Source organism: Haliotis rufescens, unplaced genomic scaffold, assembly GCF_023055435.1.
Source record: "Haliotis rufescens isolate VD_foot unplaced genomic scaffold, xgHalRufe1.0.p SCAF_8, whole genome shotgun sequence".
In the NCBI taxonomy this organism is placed as follows: domain Eukaryota; kingdom Metazoa; phylum Mollusca; class Gastropoda; order Lepetellida; family Haliotidae; genus Haliotis; species Haliotis rufescens.
This window is the reverse complement of record NW_025964372.1, coordinates 16,966,484-16,975,560: the sequence shown is the minus strand read 5'-3', so window position 1 is coordinate 16,975,560 and position 9,077 is coordinate 16,966,484.

Here is a 9,077-nt window from a genome sequence, read left to right as displayed (position 1 = left end):
CTGAAGGCCAATTCTAACCCAGATATTCGCGGGGAGACTCTTACGACAAGCATGTGTGACTGAAGGCCAATTCTAACCTGTATGTTCACGTGCGAGACCCTAGCGACAAGCATGGGTAACTGAAGGTCAATTCTAACCCAGATATTCGCGGGGAGACTCTCATGACAAGCATGGTTTGCTGAAGACCAATTCTAACCCAGTGTTTGCGGGGAGACTCTCACGACAAGCATGGTTTGCCATAGACCAATTTAGGGCTGGGACGGGTAACTCGGGTACCCGGGTCGGGTGGGTACTGAGAGGACCCGGGTACCCACAGGACTACCCGGACCCGTGGTTAGTCACGTGATATATTGTTTAATGACAAAAAATATCTGGAACACTATGGTAACACTACAAGTCACTAATGTTCGCATTTCTTTCTGACTGTGCACCCATTCCTTCCGATTTTTCATATGGTTGAATAAAGATATTACTTAATTCAACTTCAGTGTATGAATGACCAGATTGTTCTAAAAACGTTTTGCAAGGGCTATGCTAAAGATGTTCCCAATCGGACATTTTGAGACATCTCTTGAGACCTACAGCGGGCACCCGGGTAGGGTCGGGTAATAGGGAAGTGGGTACCCGGGTAGTAAATTTTGACTCGTCCCAGCCCTAGACCAATTCTGTAGACAGGATTTCTTTTTTGTGTACTGATAATACGTTGACACAGGGTTGGGATGAAAGTTCTTTTGTTAACGTTGCTCATAGCTGAAGACACCCCCTGACGATGAATACAATAATCAGCAAACAGTCATATCTTCGCGACGCCAATATGCTCATGCACAAAATGCACATGAAACCAAAACAGTATTTTAATTAACAGCACACTGCATCAATGGGATACTCATGACATTAATTATATGCTAAAGATCATATCATTACATTTGCACATAAAATATAAGAGCGACATGGCACAGTGAACATAACGATAGTATATCAAAATCTTCTACGAGGGCTGGCCAAATACTTCCAAGCCTGATTAACTTTCAACTATGGGCCACAACAAAGTGAACTAGTCAATGTAGTACATTGGTTGAGTAGTTCACTTCAAGTGTATTTGGTTGTTGGGGCAGTTTGTATATCAGTGACAGCCAATGGAAAGAACGAGTACAGAGCAGTCATCAAGTTTTTGACTTTAGAGAAAAGTACTCCCCAAGAAATTCATGACCACATGTCACAAGTGTATGGGGATAAGTGCCCTAGCTGTTCCACTGTTGGGCAGCTATGTTTAAGCCTGGGAGAACAAGCCTTGATGTTGACCCTGTGTCTGGACGTCCCTCAACTTCCATCAATGAAGATTCAATCAAGGATCTATATGTATGTATGTATGTATGTATGTATGTATGTATGTATGTATGTATGTATGTATGTATGTATGTATGTATGTATGTATGTATGTATGTATGTATGTATGTATACTAGCCACATAAAGAAACTGTGCACGGAGAAAATATATTCTGGATTGAAATACAACACAGCAAGAACAAAATGATGCAGACGCTGTAGCAGCTGAATGATCGGACCATAAGAAAATGTCAACGGGACCTGAACAACATCTGTTACGATGACGTCAGAAGATCAAAATGGAGTAGGGGGTCAAACGAAAAAGTCACAAAGTCAATAACGGGTATGACCAAACTGTGCGTGAATCACAGCAGTGCATCGGCGACGCATGGAGTCCACCAAATGGGCATGGAAGGCCTGGGGAATGGCCTGCCTTATCCTCCTCAAATCCTGTGCCAAGTCACGGACGTTATCTGGAGGATGTGGAAGACGACGCAGACGGCGCTCCATTTCATCCCACACATGCTCTATTGGGGAGAGATCTGGAGAATTTGCAGGCCATGGCAGTAACATGACATTGTTATGGTGAAGGAAATCCATTGCGACCCTAGCCGTGTGAGGACGAGCGTTGTCCTGTTGAAATGTCAATCCCGGGCCATGACGTTGCAGGAAAGGAATGACCACAGGCCTCAGAATCTGATCTCTGTAGCCAACACCGGTGAGATTGCCCTGAACAACCACCAAAGGGGTTAGGTGCCGTGCTGTTATCCCACCCCAAATCATCACAGAGCCACCTCCAAAACGATTCCTCTCCACAATACAGTTGCGTGCATAACGTTCTCCCAAACGCCGGTAGACACGTTGGCGCCCGTCACTGTGGGAAATGTTGAACCTCAATTCATCTGTAAAGACAACATTTCTCCACCATATTCGAGGTTGGTGAACATGATTTCGACACCATCTTAGACGGTTGACTCCCAGGATGGGACGTATGGCAGGGCGTCGTGGTCGAATCCCGTACTGATGTAAACGATTCCTGACAGTGTTGGGATAGATACGGCGCAGTCCAGGAATTGTCTGGGACGTCGTTACTGCCGTTTGGAACCTGACGCTGTGCAGCTGTCAATCTTGCTGTCAATGATTTGCTTGTGATTTGCTTGTGTCTGCGCCTTGTTTTGAATTTTTGAATGACCACAGATCATGCTCTCCAAAGTGACAGCGAATTTTGAGTTGCACATGCTGTGTACAGCTGCACAGGATGCACGTGCAGTAACTCGGGTGAGATTCTCTCCCTCTCTCTCTCTCTCTCTCTCTCTCTCTCTCTCTCTCTATATATATATATATATATATCGTAAACTACGGTTATAACGAACTCAAAGGGACCACTAATTTTAGTTCGTTATGACCATAGTTCATTATAAGCATTTACAGGATATATACAGCAAATGCCCGGGACCACACAACAGTAAGTTATATCCGTCAGTTCGTTTTAAGCGTAGTTTACTGTATATGTGTGCGTGCGTGCGTGCGTGCGTGCGTGCGTGCGTGCAATATTTACAGCATACGACAGCTAAGTAATAAAACAGTATGTATAGATACAGAAACTGCTTTCTACCAATTAAATATGTAAAAGCGCTATCTTGTCGTAGAACCGTGTGTTCCCGGCTCACAATCTCAGGGGAATCTGTTTTGGCAGACAATCGAGACTGACTATTTTCTGGTGTTGACCTTCTCTATCTTTTCATGAATGACTATCAATTATCAGCCCGTTTGGCTCCAAATGAGAACGATGAATTAATAATAACTAAAAATCGGGAATAGTCTTTTAATGTCAATACGGCACACGGCAATGAATACCCTGTACCCAACAATATCTGCTGTTTATTTTTATTCCCATCACTTGAAAAGTTGTTAACAAAATTATCATGTTGTTTTGTGTACAAGTTGATATCTTTAACGGAGGGGGCACAACTGTAGGACGAACAGCGCAAACACGCAAGTACTACACAACGGTACAGTGAGTGAGTGAGTGAGTTGGGTTAAACGCCGCTTTTAACAGTATTCCAGTTATATCGCGGCGTGTCAGCTTAATGTGGGAGGAAAGCCCGAAGAGATGCAGGTCTCAGACGTTTACCACTTCGGTAACGAGCAAAGGTATGGTGCTGACAAACCTAGAAACAAAATCGCGGCGAACCGGGATTCGAACCCAGAAGCATAGGTTTCCGGTGCAAGGTCCTCACAGCGATAGCCCGTTCGCGGAGCTCTCTATACCGAAAGTGTAACGAGGGTGTCACGCGCTGGGAAGGAGCTTGGTTTCCGGCGTGCCTAAGGGACGCAACTCTGCACAGCCAATCGTGGCGGTACAACGGTACAGGGAATTTGAGCATAAGAGGGGTCGTGTCATGGTAATTTTAATTGCAATCTGACTCGATCATGTCACAGCCCTCGTCGTCGGAATTGATTGTGTCACAACTATTGGTGGCGCTGTTGTTTTCTGAAGGCATTCACGTGACCAGTATCTTGGTAGTTTGTGGAGGGGGGTAGTACACCAGATAACCCAGATGTATAAGAGTTGGTCCTCAGCAACCCATGCGACAAAAGGCGACTATGCTTGTCGTAAGAGGCGACTAACGGGATCGGGTGGTCAGGCTCGCTGACTTGATTAATGCATGTCATCGTATCTCATTTGCGTAGGTCGATGCTCATGATATTAATCACTGGATTGTCTGGTCCAGACTCGACTATTTACAGACCGCCGTCATATAGCTGGTATATTTTTGAGTGCGGCGTTAAACAGCAAACCAACCAACTAACCAGCTAGAACAATTGACACTTCCGAGTTCGTGACGTCACTTAACTGTCCATTAAGTTCTGGCACAGTACCGCTGCTGGAAAACTGAATGAGAGATTAACCAAGAAACAAATAAACTTTGCCAACAAAATCTAGAGCCTGAATTCACCAAGGATAATATCACATCTCCAATATTAGAGAGAATCGATTCATGAAGATAACATTTTAATATGCTAATTAATTAAGAATTGACCACTCTATGAAGGTTCATAATCCAATGAACTCACACAAAGTGAAAGTCAATTCTTATAATTTATTTATCACAAAGGATCTGGGCCAAGATCTAAGCACAATTTTTTTTAGTACGTGTGACTTCATGTTTACACTGACAGCCATACAACAACCAGCTATATCGCGGAGTAAAATAGTTCCTCAAAAAGAGAGGTGGCATGAGCGTATGGATGCACAACTTGCTCTTCAGAAACATCTTACGCAGCACATGTGGTCAAATCATATCCTCATTAGATGAGAAAGGTCTGTAAAGAACTACCTCTGTAAGTCAGTCACACGATAAACGTGACGGAAGTTGTTAATGAACCTGTGGCGGTAACATGTGTTAGTCATCATTAATCAACTGGCCGATCATTGAAAGGTGAATAAAGATGCGTCAAACAGACACTAAGGTAAATTCATAGATTGCTGGAGACGGTCAATGTCAGCCTAGATACTACGATAGTTTAGATGTGCATTTCTTCGTTTGTTCATCAGGATGGGCCGTAGCGACGATATTCGTGAACAATCATGCAGTCACGCTCTCTGACATTTCCCAATGTATACTGAAACGCTGAGACCAGGAATAAAGGTATGTTTTCGTGCTAGGGAATTCCTAGGGGTTTCCCCGGGAATGTGGAAGTAGTCCGTCAGTGTTTACGTCATTTCAAGAACATGGTCTCGTGAAAAACGTATGAACGTCAAATTGTGTCGTTCATACATTTATTAACGTCAATTTCGCGGTCATGTGACCGACCTCTCGTCCAATGAAAAAGCCGTATATCGTGTAAACTTCAAATTAAAAAATTATTCTATGATACGTATCAGCAATGAAGTCTGTTATCTCGTCTTTCTCGGCGTTTGGTTGGTAGACAGCACAGGCGCTTGCAATTTACCCCAATAATAGCAAAATGGTTGGAGTGAAGGGATTCGAATTGGTAGTCGGCCTAGCTATATTGGTTGTTTCTGCTGACAGTTTTGGGTAGGTTTGTCTTGATTCTACTGTTAATTTTGTTAAAAATACTTCTACATGGTTTTATTTAAAAACAAATATAATTTCATTTAAAACTTTCAAAACATTAGAAAAAATGGTTTCACATAATACATATGTACTGATGGGTGTCTTAGACATATTATCTTTGAAAATCAACAAATTTACAACATTTCAAACATGGGAGAGGTCATGTGGTTGCAATGTTTATATTTGTTAGAATTCCTTTTCATAAACCGAGGAGCAACAGAGACTTTACCTCTCAGTTGATTTTATCATATGTTTGATTTTCAATTGAAAATATCTCAGCAATATTATTTTATGTTAGCGATATTATATCCAAAATATGAACTGAACTGGCGCTAAGTCAGCGCTAAATATTTTGACATGGCTTTATTTTTTAAAATATATTGTGATTTCTTAAAAAAGTTAAGAAATGAAGAAAAATGATGGTTGTCTTACGTCATGGAATTTTACTTCAAGACTTTATACGAAATTCTTTGAACTAACAAGATAAAACCTGATGTTTTTTTTTTTATAGATTTAAACATTTTCTTCGATAAACCTTAAATAAATAGCTTATAGGCCCATATACATACAGTAACATTATATATATATACAATTTTGTACATGTAGAAGTATAAACATGCAGACTTATATGCACAGAGATGTGCACGTGTACAATTTTGTGAAAAATAAGTCGCAACACAACACAACAAGAAGAGATAAAAGCATTTGATTAATGAAGGCAAATAACCTAAAGAATAATTAAACATCATTTGTACAAAGACGGTTGCGAAGTCGTAAACCATAATTAATGTATAGGATAGTATTCTTTTGTTGCTCGTTAGATATTTCATCAAAACGGAGGAGCTTGATTAGTGTATTGATGTTTTGGGGTAAACCTTGGAAATATTTTATTCTGAGCGATTCATAACATGGACAGATAAGCATAAAATGGTATTCGTTTTCAATAAATGTGGGGCAAAAAGGACAAAAACGCATATTTTTTTAAACTGAGGAAAAACGACCCGTATTACATACTAAATTGTTCAAACCTAATCTAGAACGTGTAAAACACACTCTAAGTTTTCTGTCTGTTATTTCTGTTAAGTACTGTTCTGGAGATAAGCAGGATTTAAATTTTTTATAAAGGTCGTATCTTGAACTATTTTCCAATGTAGCTCTCCATTCTTGGATAAACATATCAGATGCAACTTGTTTAAATACACTAAGAAATGCTGTCTTATCTCCAACACCTTGGTAAATCCAAACATATCCAAATCCATGAAGAAATAAAAGTTGTCTGATTTTAGTGACCCATGTTATATAACCAACATTGTCGCGGTATTTCAGCATTTCATAACATTTACGTGGAATACGATCAGGTGACATTTCTATAATCTTTAACCAATATTTTAGACCGCGTACATAAGAACAGATATATAAGGGATGTCTTCCACATTCACCATGCACCATACAATTTGGGGTAGATTTGCCAACATTTAAGAATCGTTTACAAGCAGTTAAGTGAATTTTTTCCAAGATGTGATATTTTTCGAGACCCCAAATCTCTGAACCATATAACAGAATTGGTTTAACTTGAGAATCAAAAAGTTTGAAGAAAACAGACGGGGAAGACACACCGAGTTTATCAAGAACAACAAATAAGGTAATGAGGGCTCTCTTAGCTCGTAGCGCAAGATCGTTGACGAGGTGATTTAGTTTCAGATTAAAAGGAAAAATGACACCAAGGTATTTATAAGTTTTTTCAACATTAATTTGTTGCCCATTTATATACCATTTTTCCCTGGATGCAAGAGGACCCCCCTTTCTAAAAACAACAATTTTCGTTTTATCTGTATTAACAGTCAGTTTCCAGGAGATGGTATACTGAAACAATATGTCTATTTGTGTTTGAAGCCCATTAACAGTATCAGAAATAAGTATAACATCGTCTGCGAAAAGTAATATTAGCAATTCATACATATCTGGATAAAGTTGGACACCGTGTTTTCCGTTTTGTTGGATTTCAAGGGACAATTCGTTGATAAAGAAAGAGAAAAGGAGAGGGCTTAAAATGCAGCCTTGTTTCACACCGATAGGGCAATCAAAGTAATCAGTGACACCATTTTTGTGACGAACACATGATTTGACATTTGCATATATAGATTTTAACATTTTATACATTTTACCCCCAACGCCCGTTTTTCTCAAACAATCCCAAAGTTTACAACGATTAACGCTATCAAAAGCTTTTTTGAAGTCCACAAATGCAACATACAGTTTTCGTTTCCGGCATCCAAGATATTTTTGTACAATAGAATAAAGTGTAAAAATATGGTCGATAGGTGAATATGATCGTTTGAAGCCTGCCTGATTTTCTGGAATTTATCATAAACATTAGACCAGAGCGTTAAACGCTTGTTTAAAACTATAGCAAAAACTTAACCTAAAATACTTGTCAATGAAATTGCTCTATAATTATCAGGATCGCTTGTATCCCCCATCTTAAATAGAGGAACAATGATAGATTTTGACCAAATTGACGGAAATATACCTTTGTTGAATATGTCGTTAAAGAGAGAATGCAAAAATGGAACAGTTATGTGTTTGGAACTCTTCAGCATATCCGATAAGATATTGTCAGGGCCTGGAGATTTTCCAGGTTTAAGTGAGTCAATAGCAACGAGAATTTCCTTTCTTGTTATTTCGGACTCAAGAATGTCAAACTCAACATCTGATGGGTTATAAACAGCAATATCGTCATGCTCATTTTCAATAACATCATGGAATATAAGATCATTGCCAAACACATGCTTAAAATGAGTCAGCCACTCTGTGCCTGTGATATTATTCTGAACAGATGATGGACTGCGTAGAGAATTAATTTCTCTCCAGAACCGTTTTGGGTTTGATAATGAGGCATTTAGACGATTTAATTTGGTAAGTTTAAGAGATTTTAAATAGCTTTACATTTTGTTTTATATTTGTTGCGTAACTGACAATAAGTTTTCCTATTAGATTCAGATCTATTTTTACGGAACTTTCTTAGACTCGATTATTTACAAACCGCCGTCATATAGCTGGGATATTGCTGTGTGCGGCGTTAATCAACCAACCAACCAACCAACCAACCAGTCATCCAACGGCACATATTGTCAATAAATTCAAGATCTTAATGCTAAAGCTCGGAGTCGGAAATGTCGGACAAATCCATTTTACGAACAGGTGGGTTAAGTTTGGTATTTCCCGCATATGAACACAATCCTCACGTCAGTTATCTGTACCTTTTCTCCGAATACCGATTAGTCATATCTCTCCCACTTTTGGATGCGATCGTTCGACCACTGCATTTATCTGTGTGCCCCAGCTACATCTACGGGGAACAACTAATACAAGACGGTTTCCTCTTAAAAATAGCGTCGTCCAATATATGACGTCATCAAGGTGCGAGCGCATATTCGAATCGCCAGTAATGACGTCATGATAGAACAATATTTTATCGTGAAATAAACTCTTCTTTCTTCATTGTTCTTAGCGAGAGCTATCCGATATATAGAGGTTATCTTTAATTCTGTGCTTCAAAATCGCTTTTCCTCTCTCACAAACATTACCGAAACATTGCGACTTTTCCTGGAATGCGCGCATTAATATTTACTAGATCTACGTCACAGGGTAAGTGATGTGTCAGTCGGA